This window comes from Corvus cornix, chromosome 2, assembly GCF_000738735.6.
Source record: "Corvus cornix cornix isolate S_Up_H32 chromosome 2, ASM73873v5, whole genome shotgun sequence".
NCBI classification, from domain to species: domain Eukaryota; kingdom Metazoa; phylum Chordata; class Aves; order Passeriformes; family Corvidae; genus Corvus; species Corvus cornix.
This window is the reverse complement of record NC_046333.1, coordinates 145,966,362-145,981,141: the sequence shown is the minus strand read 5'-3', so window position 1 is coordinate 145,981,141 and position 14,780 is coordinate 145,966,362.

The window sequence follows — 14,780 nt, the reverse complement described above, 5'->3', positions numbered from 1 at the left end:
ACAGAAGGGAGACAGAACTCTCTGAGCATGCTTTGTGGGGAAACTGAGGCAGGAGAGGGTTTAACTTCTTCCCTTCCCCTTTTCATCCCCCACTCGGCATTGGAAAGGGATTTTTGGGGAAACAACTGGCAAAAGCATGGTTTTGTGAGGGAAACCATGGGTGAAAAAACGGATTGGGAATACACTGGGGGTAATAGGACATAGGGTAAAAGGGAAAGGTGGGATTAGGAAAGGGAGACTGTAGGGAGGGCTTACAATGGAGATATTGCCTAACATGACTACGATTTTTAGCATATATACTGCCTTTTACAGGAACACCATCAGGCCCAGTGACCTGCGATGCTTGTAACCCTTTTCTACCTAGTACAATTTTAAATTCCACCACCTCTCCATCTCCCAAGCTTGGGATGCATTTTTCAGGGTTATTCTTTTTAATAGCAGTTCTATGCACGAATATGTCTTGCTGGTTGTCACACCTTGTTATAAAACCATAATTTTGCTTAACATTATACCATTTTACTATCCCTAAGGTCTTAGTTACTATGATCTTTTCCTTTTTCCGAGTGGCTGCTGTTTTCTGTCTCGCTGCGTCTTTGCTCTCTCCTTCGGTCGCTCCCGTGTTGGAATTGTCGGGGCTGCTGGTGCCTGCGCGCTCTTCCCGGGGTCGCGTTCGGGGCTGCGCGGGTTCGTGCCGGGCTGCGCCGCTCAGTTCTCCGTGCGTCGCCTCCTCTGGTCGCAGCTTCGCTGCCGCTGCCGGCGCTGTACCCACATCTCGGCCGGGCCCCGAGCGACGACTCCCCCGCGCCCTGCTCCAGCGCGCGTCTCGGCTGGGCGCGGCTCCGCTCCACCGCCATCGCCGCCAGCCGCCGCCCACACGCCGCCTCTCTCGGTCGGGCATTCACGGGGCTCGCTCCACCACGCGCTGGGCAGGGCCGGGTGGGCACCGCCAGGTCCCGCCGCTCCCGCCGCACCTCGCTCCGCCACGACAACTGCGGCTCGCGTGGCTCCGCCCGCGCGCGGGAACTGCCTCGCTGCTGCTCGCAGAGCGCTCGGTGCACGTGGCCTGGGCCGCACGGTCCCTGCGCCAGGCTTCCCTTCGCCAGGACACAGCTGACATTGCTCAACAGTCTCGGTAACTAAATAATATTCACGAAATATTCTTCCATCGGCATATATTTTGACTCCAGTATTAACTGTGTCCAAACGGTTTTCCAAAAGCCCTTGGTAATAATTAAAATCCCAAGAAACATAGAAAAAGTTCTTAAACAACCATGCCAGGAAGTGTTTTCAGTTCTTTTTGAGCTCGAATCAAGCTAAAATTTACAAATCGTTGTTCAAGAATCATTTTAAGTTTAAGATAAATGTCCATATGCGGCTCTGAGAGCCAAGAGTCTTCCCACGGTTCCTCCATAGTTTAGATATGGAATAGCAAAGCAAAACCAAGAAGAGGAATCCAAAGTTTCCAGGGTTTACTCACGCAAATCAGTCGCTTAGGGATCGGGGATCATTCTGCTCACAATTCACCACCATTATGTTGCAGTGGGGATACTGCAACATGCATATACCAAACCAGGAGTCCCGTGGAAAGGAAATATATACGGACAGACAGATTCTTGCTAGATGTTTCAGAGATGTTTATTTCTCCAGGAACTGTTCCAGTCACAGGACCAAGGGTCCTTCTGCCCGCGCAGGGAACACAAACCAACCAATGGGAACGAGGCTGAGCAGGGACAGGGAAGCCCCGTGTCTGTGCCCTCAGGGCCCCTCTCCCAGGGCTACACGGCAGGGGAGGGACCCCAACAATCTGCTGCTGAAAATTTTGTCAGGAGAATAAGCAAACAGTTTTTTGTGTCTTGATACCACAGATTTCAGCTGTTACTGATTTATCATACTCGGCTGCCTTGATGAAATACTGTAGCCAAGATTTGGTTTGAGATATTTGTATAACATATATACGGTAACAATAATTCTTCACTGATCCATGCTTTTAACAACCACAATCAGGTATTCCTTCTGACATAGGAAAGCTATAAAATATCAGCTGAAGTCTGATGAGCTATGAAACACCCTGACTCATTAGATACATGAACACTGCAGAAATTTTGGAACAAATTACCTTACTTGCAATGAAAATTAAGACTATTTATCTCTCTTTTCATCCTGGAATATCTGAAGGCATTTCTTAGACATTTGGTAACCAAAATAGATATGTGACATAAAAATCATCTGTATTCCTTTGGGAGTAAATGAGGGAATCACAGGAAGACAGAACTACATTATAGCTGACAATTAGCAATTGTCACAAGAGCTATACACAAAAAATCACTATCCCAACTCAGCTGCTAACGTTCTGCTTCACTCTAGGCAATTCTTCCAACATATCTGCCCTAACATTCCTATTTACAAAATACCTAATGTTGAAAGCCATGCAGAGACCCTGAAGGGCTGCCAGCTAACCAGAGCTTATGGCTCTCTTGCTGTCTGTATGTAAACAGTATGTCTTCATCAGTATGGGTTAAGACTATATTGTTAAGGCACAGCTTGTTGGATTTAATATTTCCTCAGCACTGTACAAACATGAACTCATTATCTTCATCTCTCGCAAATTGGGTGGCTGATTGTACGATCTCACTTTCACAAGTCAAGAAACTAAGGTGGGAGGCAAAGCACACTAATTAAGCTACCATATGATACAATGCAAGGTGGCATCAGCATCTTTAAAAGTTGCCTTTGGGTTTCTAGATGATCAATTAAGAGTAGGGTGTGATTTATGTCATCCTAAAGTCAATACCTATGTTTGGTTAAATGACTCACCCTGTGCTTCACTGACTCTGTGGACTTGTTTTTACTAACTATAATAGGAACACAAGAAACTTGCTCAGTTGTCAATGCTTACATTGCTGGATAGCTAATTTAGTTAGGTAAGATTTGGGAAGCTAAGAAATATAAACCCTGCCCTAAAAGCCACAGTGACGCAGGTAACACACGCAGGAACAGGGGAAGTGGTGACAGCAACAAGCCTGACAGAGTGCAAGGAGCATTTGGACAATGCTCTCAGGCACTTGATGTGATTCTTGCGTCTGTCCTGTGCAGGGCCAGGATTTGGACTTGATGATCCTTGTGGGTCCCTTCCAGCTCAGGGTATTCGATGATCTAGGATACTTTTTGAATGCCCATTAAGTTGGTGAAAACCAGACTGCTCTAACCCTTTTGTTAGAACCAATCTACCAGTTAAGCCTGCATAAAATTGCCTTTCTCCCTGCCATGATCAGCTGTCCCTTCCCTCTAAGAATGACCTGTAGTCACAAACCCCAGAAACAATTCCTCTGCTGCGAGTGTCACCTCTCTGCTTTGAGTACATTTGAGAGAATACAGTGAGTGAGACCGTGGGGCAAATCCAGCAACCTGCTCCCTAAGTCTGCCATATGGAAACTGACTGCATGAATGATGGAAAAGCATAGCTAGGATGGCATATTTAGTCGTTTGCTATGGATTCCAGATTTCAGGGATGTGACTGCTTCTTTCATTGACTGCACAGAGAATCAGTGTGTGACAGTCTGCATCCTGCACTGCTTTCATAAACATCTAAAGGGTGTCAAGAGTCTTAGGAGATTGAAAAATCAAAATGACTCTAACTATTGTCTGGTCATATTGATAATTATTCTAGTTGTTTGTATTAAAAAAAAAGTGTACTAAAACCACACCTTTAGAGACTGTGCAGCTTAGAGACCAATAAACATGTGAATGGATGGCTCTTCATTAGAAAGCAGTAGGGGGAGAAACCAGAATAGAAACTCAGGAGAGAAAGTAGTTCCATTTCTTTTCATACAATTTATTTCCTTTTTACAGAGAAAAAGGGGTTATGTTTTAAAACGCTGTCCATTTTTAAGGTGCAATGCAGATGTATTTTGGGGAACCATGTGAAATACTTTCAAGGTTTTCTAGGGAGCATATGGTTAATTAAAAAAAAACAACCTCAGCAAACAATGACACAAACAGAATACCAGTGACTAGCACTTATCCCATCCATCAGACACGTGCTGGAGCATAAACATGGAGGTATATTAGCAGTTATTGATGCCATCTGGTCTTTTTTCTATTATGATTGTATAACAGTTTCTGCATTTTAACAGAGCCACATTGGAGGGAATTGCTAGAGAGAAGTAACAGCCGTCCAAGCACAGGAAATTTAAACAGTTAATGATGAAGAGAATGCATGAGAAATGAGGTTGGAAGTTTGGCATCCCAGCTCATGACCAAAAGGTAACAGCAACCACAAGAGCAACAAACAACACATCTGTAGATTTAAGCACTGAAGTTTTTTCACCTAGGGAAAGAAATTACCATCTAGAGATTAGAAACAGTGTAAACCACCATGACCCAGAAGCACATTTAAGAGGAAAAGCAATTTATCCAAGTTTTCAGCTCTTCCGAGGTTTCCACAGGAGCAGGCAAGATGCAGAGACTGTATTTGCTGAGGGCTGAGGGGTCAGAAGAGGTACACAGTAAGTACATCTGCAAAATGGGCTGCCTGAAGTGACCTGGTAGGACAACGGGCAACGGCTTCAAAGTGCAGGAGGGTAGGTTTAAATTGGATATTGGGAAGAAATTCTTTACTGCGAGGGTGGTGAGTTACCAGCACAGGTTGCCCAGAGAAGCTGTGGATTCCCCATCCCTGGAGGTGTTCAAGGCCAGGTTGGATGGGCCTTTAAACAACCTGGATAGTAGAAGGTCTCCCTGCCCATGGCAGTGGGGTTGGATTAGATGATATTTAAGGTCCCTTCCAACCCAAAACATTCCATGATTCTGTGATTCCATGACATTTTTACTGTGTTTTACAGGGCTTGATTGTAAGATGAAGGAAGCTGAACTTGTAAATCCATGCACAATTTTTGTGCCTAATGAATGTATTTTCTGGTAGGATTTTAAGCATATTGTTAACACTAAACATGAGAAGAAATGTAGGATACAGCTATCTGCATAGCTGGAGAAATCTGCTATCTGTATACCTGGAGAAATACTGGTTTAGAGTTGAAAATATTAATATTTTGTTATTTCCAGATGACAGTATTTTTTTCTCATTTAAAGAACAATGTTAAGCCAAAGCCATAAAAAAATCCAACTAACTGATCAGCTACATCAACCAACAATGAGAACCTTTCAGATGGGTCCCTAGCTGGTGGTTAAATGCATGAATCTATGATAAGAAAATCTACACTCACACCAAATACCTTACCAGGCTGTCCTAAGCTCTCCTGTTACAGCTGTCACATCCTAAATAGTAGTGGAATATTAATTGAATTAGCCATTTCGTCTGATTTTCCCATATCTGAAGACATTGAGAAACCCTGACTGGAATGTCTATCTTGATTCTAAAGAATCTCTTCTGGCCAAAATTCAGGAAAACACTTGTAGTCACATAAAAAGTTGCAGCAAATGATAATTTTACAATAATGAAAAATACCATGTTACCAGAACATTTACAAACAGGACTGTGTAGTACCCTACTTGGATGTCTGACATTTCTGCACTGATATGAACAGGATAGAACTCGGCAACCCCGCAGCATATCTGCCAGATTTCCTGAGCAGTCTTGCATTAGTCACTTATTCCTTTGTGCTTTGCTTTTATCCCCTCTCTTATCTGGGATTCCTGCCATTCTTTCTCAGTTGTATGGCAAATGGCAGAATAATTTTGGGAGGGTGTTGGATGGTGATATTTACTGTAGTTAAAGATTGTGAAAGAAAGTCTTTGTTTTTAACTGCTCTGTAAACTTTGGTTGCTCTGAAAGTTTTGATGCTTCCATTGCTCTGCACCAGCTTATCACAAGATAGCCTTGTCATGTCCAAAGAATTTATCTTTTCATTATTTTCTCATTATTTCTACACATACTCTTTCCTAAATGATACATCAGAAGGAGGAAAAAAATAAACACCTGCTGTTCCTGTCTATGTTCTGCAGTTAGAGAAAATGAGTCATTAGTTCAGTGGCAGCTCCCAGCCCACTTACAGAAATCTATGAACGCTCACCTTACCCTATTGTGTTTTAGGAAAATGTCCAACCACAGAGGGCAAGATAAATAACACAGGTTTCATTAAAGGGAAAAAAAACTTAGGCTCATCTCTGCTGTTAATAAAGGTGGGACTGTTTACAGATCATGTAAGAGTGTTTATAGATCATTAGAGATCACTTGTTTTTCGCTCATAAAACCGTAACAGTGTTTCAGTGCAGAGCTCTTCATAAGGAAGTTGATCCAAATTACAATAAATTTGCTTATATTGGTTATTTTATATGGACCCTGTGAAAACATGTCATGGGCTGTTATGTCCACAGTCCATGGGGACAACACAATTTTGGTCACTGGTACCCAAGAGGTTTGGTAGGAGCCTTTACCTTGTGAACACAAAAGGCTGTAGACAGAGGGGCTCCTGCACCTTTATCATCTCCCTGCTGGTCAAGCCAGAACAGCCATTGAGTGCAGCCATGTAACCCTGGGATTCCCCGGTGCCCAGTAGAGTCACATCTGCACAGGGGTTATCAGGCACATCAGGGTAATCAAATCCTTAATACCAACCTCTTTATGAGCAAAAGCACTCTGGGATGAGTACCCTGAAAACTTTCAAATCCCCAATGGCTAAAGTGTTCTTGTTTGTACGTGAGCTATTGATGTCTTGGTCTTGCTCACACTTTACCAATGTCAGTATCAGACTTTGCTCTTTCTGCATCTCTTCTTGTTTGTTTAGTTGGTTCGCCTTTTTTGTTTGGTTGTTTGGGTCTGGATTTGTTGTTTTGGTTTTTGGGTTTTTTTTGTGAAGAAAGACCAAGCATTACATGGGACAAATCCTGCCCTGGCTCTGGAAGCAGACACTGAGCACTGCAGTCAATTCTGTACCTGACCTTGTGCTAAAAAGCTGGACCAAAGCCCACTAAATCCAAGAAAACCTTGCAACAGTTTGCTTCAAGCCTTGAGGAAAAAGTGACCCACAGAAATAGGCAAAACTGTGAAACTGCATTTATTCAAAGCACGAAAATGGAGGAAGAGAAGCAAACATGCTAATTTCCACTTAATCATTTCACAGTATGTCTTTACACTGTGAAATCCAGCACAGCAAATTGTCAGCACCAGATAAATAAACTCTTGCCATGCCACCCTCTTTTCTGAACTTTAAGGTCTCACCACACCTGTTTGCCAATGAGAAAAGCTGCAATTAGTGCTGAGTGACTGTTTCTATAGCTGAGTGGATGAGGTAGACACCAGCACTTGCTCACCACAGTCAGTAAATGTCTGCATCTTTCACAAACTGCGGATTTGTTCACACTTAACATTCTTTTCATATCACTCCACTGAGAGTTTGACTGTAACAGCAAAAATACTTAGTAATTTTAAGAGATGTTTCCCCACAGTGCTTCACAGTCCTCCACAGAAACAAATTAATTCAACTTCAGAGAGCTCCTGGCTTAAGACCTTATTTCATGAGTTAAATGGAGAGGAAAATGTTTTCTGTTATACATTAAAAAAAAGAAAAGAACAGGTCTGGGACCCTGGAGACTCAGCGACACAGGACAATATGGTACTTCAAACAGTAAAAATTGCAGAAGCCATCTGTAACACAAAATGCAGATTGCTGCCCATGTTTGTATCTGCTGGGAGTCATTCAGCTCTGTACATAGATAAGATTCTTGCTTACATTAAAATTGTGCAGAAAAATGGCTATAAGTATGCTTTTTCAACTCCTTCATCTGTTTCTCAGTTATATCTGCTTGTTTTCTGTTGGTATGAGCACTACAGAGCCTGTTCAGATGTGGTATGGTTAGGCAGGTTTGATCCTTCTTCTTTTATTCCAAAATGTTTTTATTGATCTTCAGAATTTTCATTTCAGTTCTTATTCTTACTGAGTGAAATGACTCAAGTAAGCAGCCACTGGCTTCTTTTAGAAAAATGGTCTGGCAAAATTCATTAAGGATACCTAGATCTGTCCTACAACTGCAAGATTTTCTTTTAAGGTCCAGGTGTGGTATCTTACTGTTTATCATCAGCTGAGATGTGCATGCTGGATATGCTTATATTCTACAACAGTAGGTCAGAATCCCATTTTAAATTGCCTCTGTGAGGTATTGAGGCAAAGCCATATGAAAGAATAATAAAATTGCCCAGGTAGGAGAGACCTTTAAAGATCACCTGGTCCAATCTTTCATGGAAAAGGGAGCCTAGGAGGGATCATCTAGCACACCATACAGTCACATCTTGAGAACCTCCAGAGATGTGAACTCAACCACATCCCTGGGGAGGTTGTTCCAGTGATTGATTGTTCTCACTGTAAAATGTTCTTGTCTTATGCTGAGAGTAAACCTCTCTTTTTGCAACTTGTCCTCATTGCTCCTTGTCCTCTCCTTGTGACTCACTGTGAAGACAGAGCCTTCATCCTTTTTCTAGGTGCCCTTTAATTACTGGAATACTGTGATGATGTCATCCCTGAGCCAACTCTTCTCCAGGGTGAAAAGACCTAACTCCTTCATTCTTTCCTCACAGAGGAGGCTCTCCAGCCCTCTGATCATTTTCATGGCCTGCCTTTGGATGCTCTCCAGTCTGTCCGTGCCTTTTGTGAATTGTGGGGACAAGAACAGGACATTGTACTCCAGGGCTGACAAGTATATCTTTATCCCTGTGGATGCAGTCCAGGATCCCATTTACCTTCATTTACCTTCATTGTTGCAGCAGCTTCACTGCTGACACTTGTTCAGCCACTCATCCACCAGGACCCAGGGCCCCTTTCAGCAAGGCTGCTCCTCATCCACACAGAGCCTAGCCTGTGAAGGGCTCTTTGGTTATGTCATCCCAGAGGCAGGAATCTGCACTTGTCTTTGTCAAACTTCATACAGTTTTCACTAACTCACTCTTCCGGCCTGTCCAGGTCTCTCTGTGAGATCTCTTCCTTTTAATGTGTCCTCCTCATCATCCAGCTTGGTGTCATCAGAAAACTTGATGAGAGCACTTTCAATCCCTCCATCCAGATCATTTGGGAAGGTGGTGTAAACTGTGGAGCACAGTATCAGTCCCTGGGGGACCCCACTTGTTACAGGCTGCCAGCATGAGTGAAAAACATTGATCCCCACCTCTGTTTTTCCTGCCCACCTAACAGACCATCTCCACTCTGTGTCTGGCCAGTTTGTTTAGAAGAAGTCTGTGGGAGTCAGTGTGAAATGCTTTGCTGTCCATGATAAAATAGCCACTGCTTTCCCCGTGTCAACACAAGATAAAATTTTGTTGTGGAAGGTGACCAGGTTACTATGGCATAACTTCCCTTCGGTAAATCTGAGGTGGATGATCATGCTGTACTGCAGTGGACTAATGAAAGCAGCCATGGCAGGATCCATCTCACATTACTTGAAGTGGTGTTGAAGTGAGGCAAAAATTGTTCCTTTTACTCAAGATTTTTCCTCCATGTAGTTCTATGTGAACAATTATTTTCATCTTTCCCTGTGTGGATGTCCAAAAAAGGTATATTCTCCCCTTTCCAGGGATAACAGAACTAGAAGGTTTATAAATGGAAGATGGCATAGGAATGATATTTTTCTATTAGATGAAAATTGTAAGAATACAGTTTCTTTAATAATTTCTTGGATAAAGTTTCAAAGCAAAAAATTCCAAGTGTTGTTTAGAAAAAAATAAAATAACATCATTTGGTTTACAGTGCTAAAAGTTGTACAATTCAGTGGGCAGAAAATCTTTCATTCAAAGAGTGTAAGGGAAATACCTTGTTTTTTAAAGCTACTCATATATGTCGTTTTTTAATAAGAATGAAATTAACATAGCCTAAATAAACACAGAAAGATGGACAAATCCAGGCAGAAAATGATGTGTGATTATCTCAATGTGACCAGTCCAAAAATAAGAACATTACATTTCTCTTGGGTACTCTTAAGAAGCATGGAAATCGTTGTGCTTCCACCAAACTTTTTAATCTTCTTTTGCCTACATATAAAAGTTGATATTTTTTTTGAACTCCCAAAGCAAGTCAATACAACAGCTGAATTAGAGCACAGCTTCCAGAACCCTGGTCTAATTGCTCAACTAGGAATGCAAAGTGTGTCTGAATAAGTTATTATTTTAATAGCAAAATCTTGTTAATGGGACCAGGATATTTTTTAGTTCTTTAATAATATAAACAACATTTCCCTTTTCTATTTTCCAGAACATCCTAAGCTATTGGGCTCTTTCTGATCAAAAAAAGTCAATTCATATTATTTTTAAAAATTGCTGGTGACTTCTGTCACAGAGATTTATAAATAAGTGACCTAAAAAATTTACTCAAACGTAATTTATTTTACAAAAGCATTTAAAGACCTGTCAGTGTTATGGATTACAGATTCAGGATGTCAAACAGAATTGCTACTACACAACTGACTCCAGGATTCCTAAGCTTTAGAAGGGTAAGCCAGCATGTGCAATCACTCACTCTGTAAGATGAGGGCTCTCCACCTCCAGGAGTTCATCTTGGGCAGTGTCCTTACCCAAGGGGAGAGACAAGAGAGATGGAAAGTTATTCAGTCAGTAAAAAATTGGCATTATGCTTATTTCACTACAAAACAAGGACAGAGTAAATCAGTGAAAGCTGTAAAGGCAAGATGGTAAGAAGTCAAGAAATACAAGGAGTACATAATGGGGACAATTAAATCATTACTTGAACGGTGCTGTCAGTGGCTCAGTCAGGAAGTGGAGGTATTGTGCTTTACAGGAGATGTTTGTTGATGTTTTCTTATGCTATATTGTGCATGATATAAAATCAATGTTGTTTTTCTGTTTGCACAATTGAAACAATAACCATTAAAAGAAATGTACTCTTGAGAGACTTTAAAGTGACTGTGCCCTCATCAATTAGACAAATGCCTCTTACCAAGCCTTTCACTCCGAGGATTCAGAATTTGTCTCCATGTGAAGGCTAATGCTGCACTCCTTCCAAGGAAACCCAGGAAACTTGAACAGCTGAAATGTAATAATATGTAGCTAAAGCTGCTGTTCCTCAAACAGTGCTTTCATCAAAACCAATATCCCTTATTCTGCTCATCTCAGCAGACAGGCCTCTCTCACTGACTGAGGAATTCTGATTGGGTCTTGGGCAAAACAGACTCCTATTCAATGAATTTAAAAAGCACAGAACCACATTTTAAGTGGTATGGGGTTAGCTCATCCCAAAGGGACCTTCAGAAGATACTGTGTATTAGAAGACACAAATCAACACCCAAGTATCTGGTGCAGAGAAGGTACATCCGTCTCTGGGGTTTCCAGGGTCACTGATTTGCTTTGCATGAAGGACCAAAGAAACAGATGAAATATTTACAGAATCACAAAGTCACAGAATCACCACGTCGGAAGAGACCTTCAAGATCACCGAGTCCAACCCATGCCCTAACACCACCTCAACTAAACCATAGCACAGAGTGCCACATCCAATCTTTTTTTAAACGCATCCAGAGATGGTGACTCCACCACCTCCCCGGGCAGATGATTCCAGAGCTTTATCACTCTTTTAGTAAAAAACTTTTTCCTAACATCCAACCTAAATTTCCCTTGGTGCAGCTTGAGACTTTGTCCTAAAAGAGACCGACCCTCACCTAACTACAACCACCTTTCAGGTAATTGTAGAGAGTGATAAGGTCACCTCTGAGTCTCCTTTTCTCCAGGCTAAACAACCCCAGCTCCCTCAATTGTTCCTCATAGGGCTTGTGTTCCAAGCCCTTCACCAGCCTTGTTGCCCTCCTTTGGACACATTCAAGCATCTCAGCATCCCTCCTGAACTGACAGACCCAGAACTGGACATGGTACTTGAGGTGTGGCCTCATCAGTGCCAAATACAGGAGAAGAATGACCTCCCTGGTCCTGCTGGCCACTCTATTTCTGATACAGGCCAGGATGTCGTTGGCCTTCTTGGCCACCAGAGCACATTGCTGCCTCATGTTCAGTCAGCTTCCACCAGTATCCCCAGGTCCCTTTCTGCCTGGGCACTGTCCAGCCACACTGTCCCCAGCCTATAGGCATGCAGGGGGTTGTTGTGGCCAAAATGCAGGACTCAGCACTTGGACTTGTTAAACTTCATCTTAATGGACTTTGCCCATCCATCCAACCATTCCAGGTCTCTTTTCAGAGCCCTCCTACCTTCCAAGAGATCGACACATGCTCCTACCTTAGTGTCATTTGCAAATTTACTAACAGTAGACTCAATACCCTCATCAATGTAATCAAAAAAAATATTAAACAAAACTGGCCCCAGCACAGACCCCTGAGGGACATCACCAGTGACTGGCCGCCAACTGGATGCAGCACTGTTCACCAGCACTCTCTGGGCCCGGCCATCCAGCCAGTTCTTAACCCAGAAAAGAGTGCTCCTGTCCAAGCTGTGGGCTGCCAGCTTTTCCAGGAGTTTACTGTGGGACACAGTGTCAAAGGCCTTGCTGGAGTCCAAATAGACAACACCCACAGCCTTTCCCACATCCACCAGGCAGGTCACCTGGTAATAAAAGGACATCAGGATGGTCAAACACGACCTACCCTTCCTAAACCCATGCTGGCTGGGTCTGATTCCCCAGCCATCCTGTAGGTGCTGTGTGATGGCACTCAGAATAAACTGTTCCATTACCTTACCAGGTACAGAGGTTAGACTGAGTGGCCTATAATTTCCAGGATCCTCCTTCCTACCCTTCTTGTGAATGGGAATCACGCTGGCCAGCTTCCAGTCATCTGGAACCTCACCAGTGAGCCAGGACTGTTGGAAAACGATGAAGAGAGGCTTCGCAAGCTCATCTGCCAGCTCCCTCATCACCCTGGGATGGATCCCATCTGGTCCCATAGATTTATGAACATCCAAGTGGCTCAGCAGTTCTCTGACTGCTTCCTCCTGGGTAACAGGGGGACCATCCTGTTCCCTGACACCATCTACCAGCCCAGGAGGAGAGTTGTTCTGAGGATAAACTGTCTTTCCAATACGGACCAAGGCAAAGAAGGCGTTAAACACCTCCACCTTCTCCCCATCTGCAGTCACTAAATCCCCTCCTGCATCCAGTAGAGAACCAAGGTTGTTCTTACCCTTCCTTTTGTCATTAATATATTTGTAAAAACATTTTTTTATTATCCTTCACAAAAGTTGCCAAATAAAGTTCTAACTGAGCTTTGGCCTCTCTAATTTTTTTCCTACATGCCCTAACAACCCCCTTAAATATTTCTTGAGATACCTGACCCTCCTTCCAAAGATGATACAACATCTTTTTATTCCTTAGTTCCTCCAAAACCTCCTTGCCCATCCAGGCTGGACATTTGCCTCATTGACTCATCTTTTGGCACACAGGGACAGTCTGTTCCTGTGCCCTCAAGTTCTCTGTTTTGAAGCACGCCCACCCTTCCTGGACTCCTTTAAGGGCTGCTTCCCAAGGAACTCTCCAAATAAGTCTCCTGAATAGCCCGAAGTCTGCCCTCCAGAAGTCTAGTGTGAAAGTTTTATTGATGCCCGTCCTTATTTCACCAAATACTGAAAACTCTATAATTTCATGATCACTATGCCCCAGATGGCCTGTAACCACCACATCTCCCACCAGCCCATCTCTGTTTGCAAACAGCAGGTCTAGCATAGTCCCTCCCCTGGTGGGCTCACTCACCAGCTGTGACAAGAAGTTATCCTCCACACACTGTAAGAACGTCCTAGACTTCCTCTTCTCTGCTGTGTTAAGTTCCCAGCAGATGTCTGGTAGGTTAAAGTCACCTACAAGAATAAGGGCTGGTGATCCTGAAACATCCTCCAGCTGCTTGTAGAATAAGTTAGCCACCTCTTCTTCCTGGTTGGGTGGTTGATAACAGACTCCCAGCAGGACATCAGCCTTGTTGGCCTTCCTCCTGATTCTTACCCATAGGCATTCAACTTCATTGTCATTAGTTTCAACACCCATAGCATCAAAAGCCTCCCTAATATAAAGGGCCACCCCTCCACCTCTTCTCATTTTTCTGTCTCTTCTGAAGAGCTTGTAACTATCCAATGCAGTGCTCCAGCTATGAGTCATCCCACACATTTCAGTGATGGCAACTACATCATAGCTTCGCTGCTGCACCATGACCTCCAGCTCTTCTTGTTTGTTACCCATGCTGCGTGCATTAGTATACATGCACTTCAGCTGGACTGCTGATTTCACCCCTGACTCTGGCTTACCACCCTTGGGCTTGCTTCTGGAGAGCCCAGTTTCATCCTCTTCCCCCTTCAAACCTAGTTTAAAGCCCTCTCAATGAGTTCTGCCAGTTCATGGGCTAAAATCCTTTTGCCCTTAACAGATAGATAGAGCCTGTCTGGCTACAGCAGGCCAGGTGCTGCGAAAATTGCCCCATGATCAAAGAACCCAAAATTCTGCCAATGACACCAACCCTTGAGCCACTTGTTGATAATGTGGGCTCTCCTGTTCCTTTCATCGTTTTTCTCTGCCACCGAAGGGACTGAGCAAAACACTATCTGTGCTCCTGCCCTATCAACCACTCGACCCAATGCCCTGAAGTGCCTTTCAATTGCCCTAGTGCTCTTTTCAGTCTCATCACTGCCAGCCTGGAGTATCAACAATGGGTAATAATCAGAGGGCTGAATCAGCCCAGGGAGTCTCTTGGTAATATCCTGTACCTGGGCCCCAGGAAGGCAATAGACCTCCCTGTGGGATGGGTCCAGTCGACACACAGGACCCTTTATTCCCCTCAGAAGAGAGTCACCTACCATGACTACCCTTCTTTTCTTTATAATGCTAGAGGTAGTGAT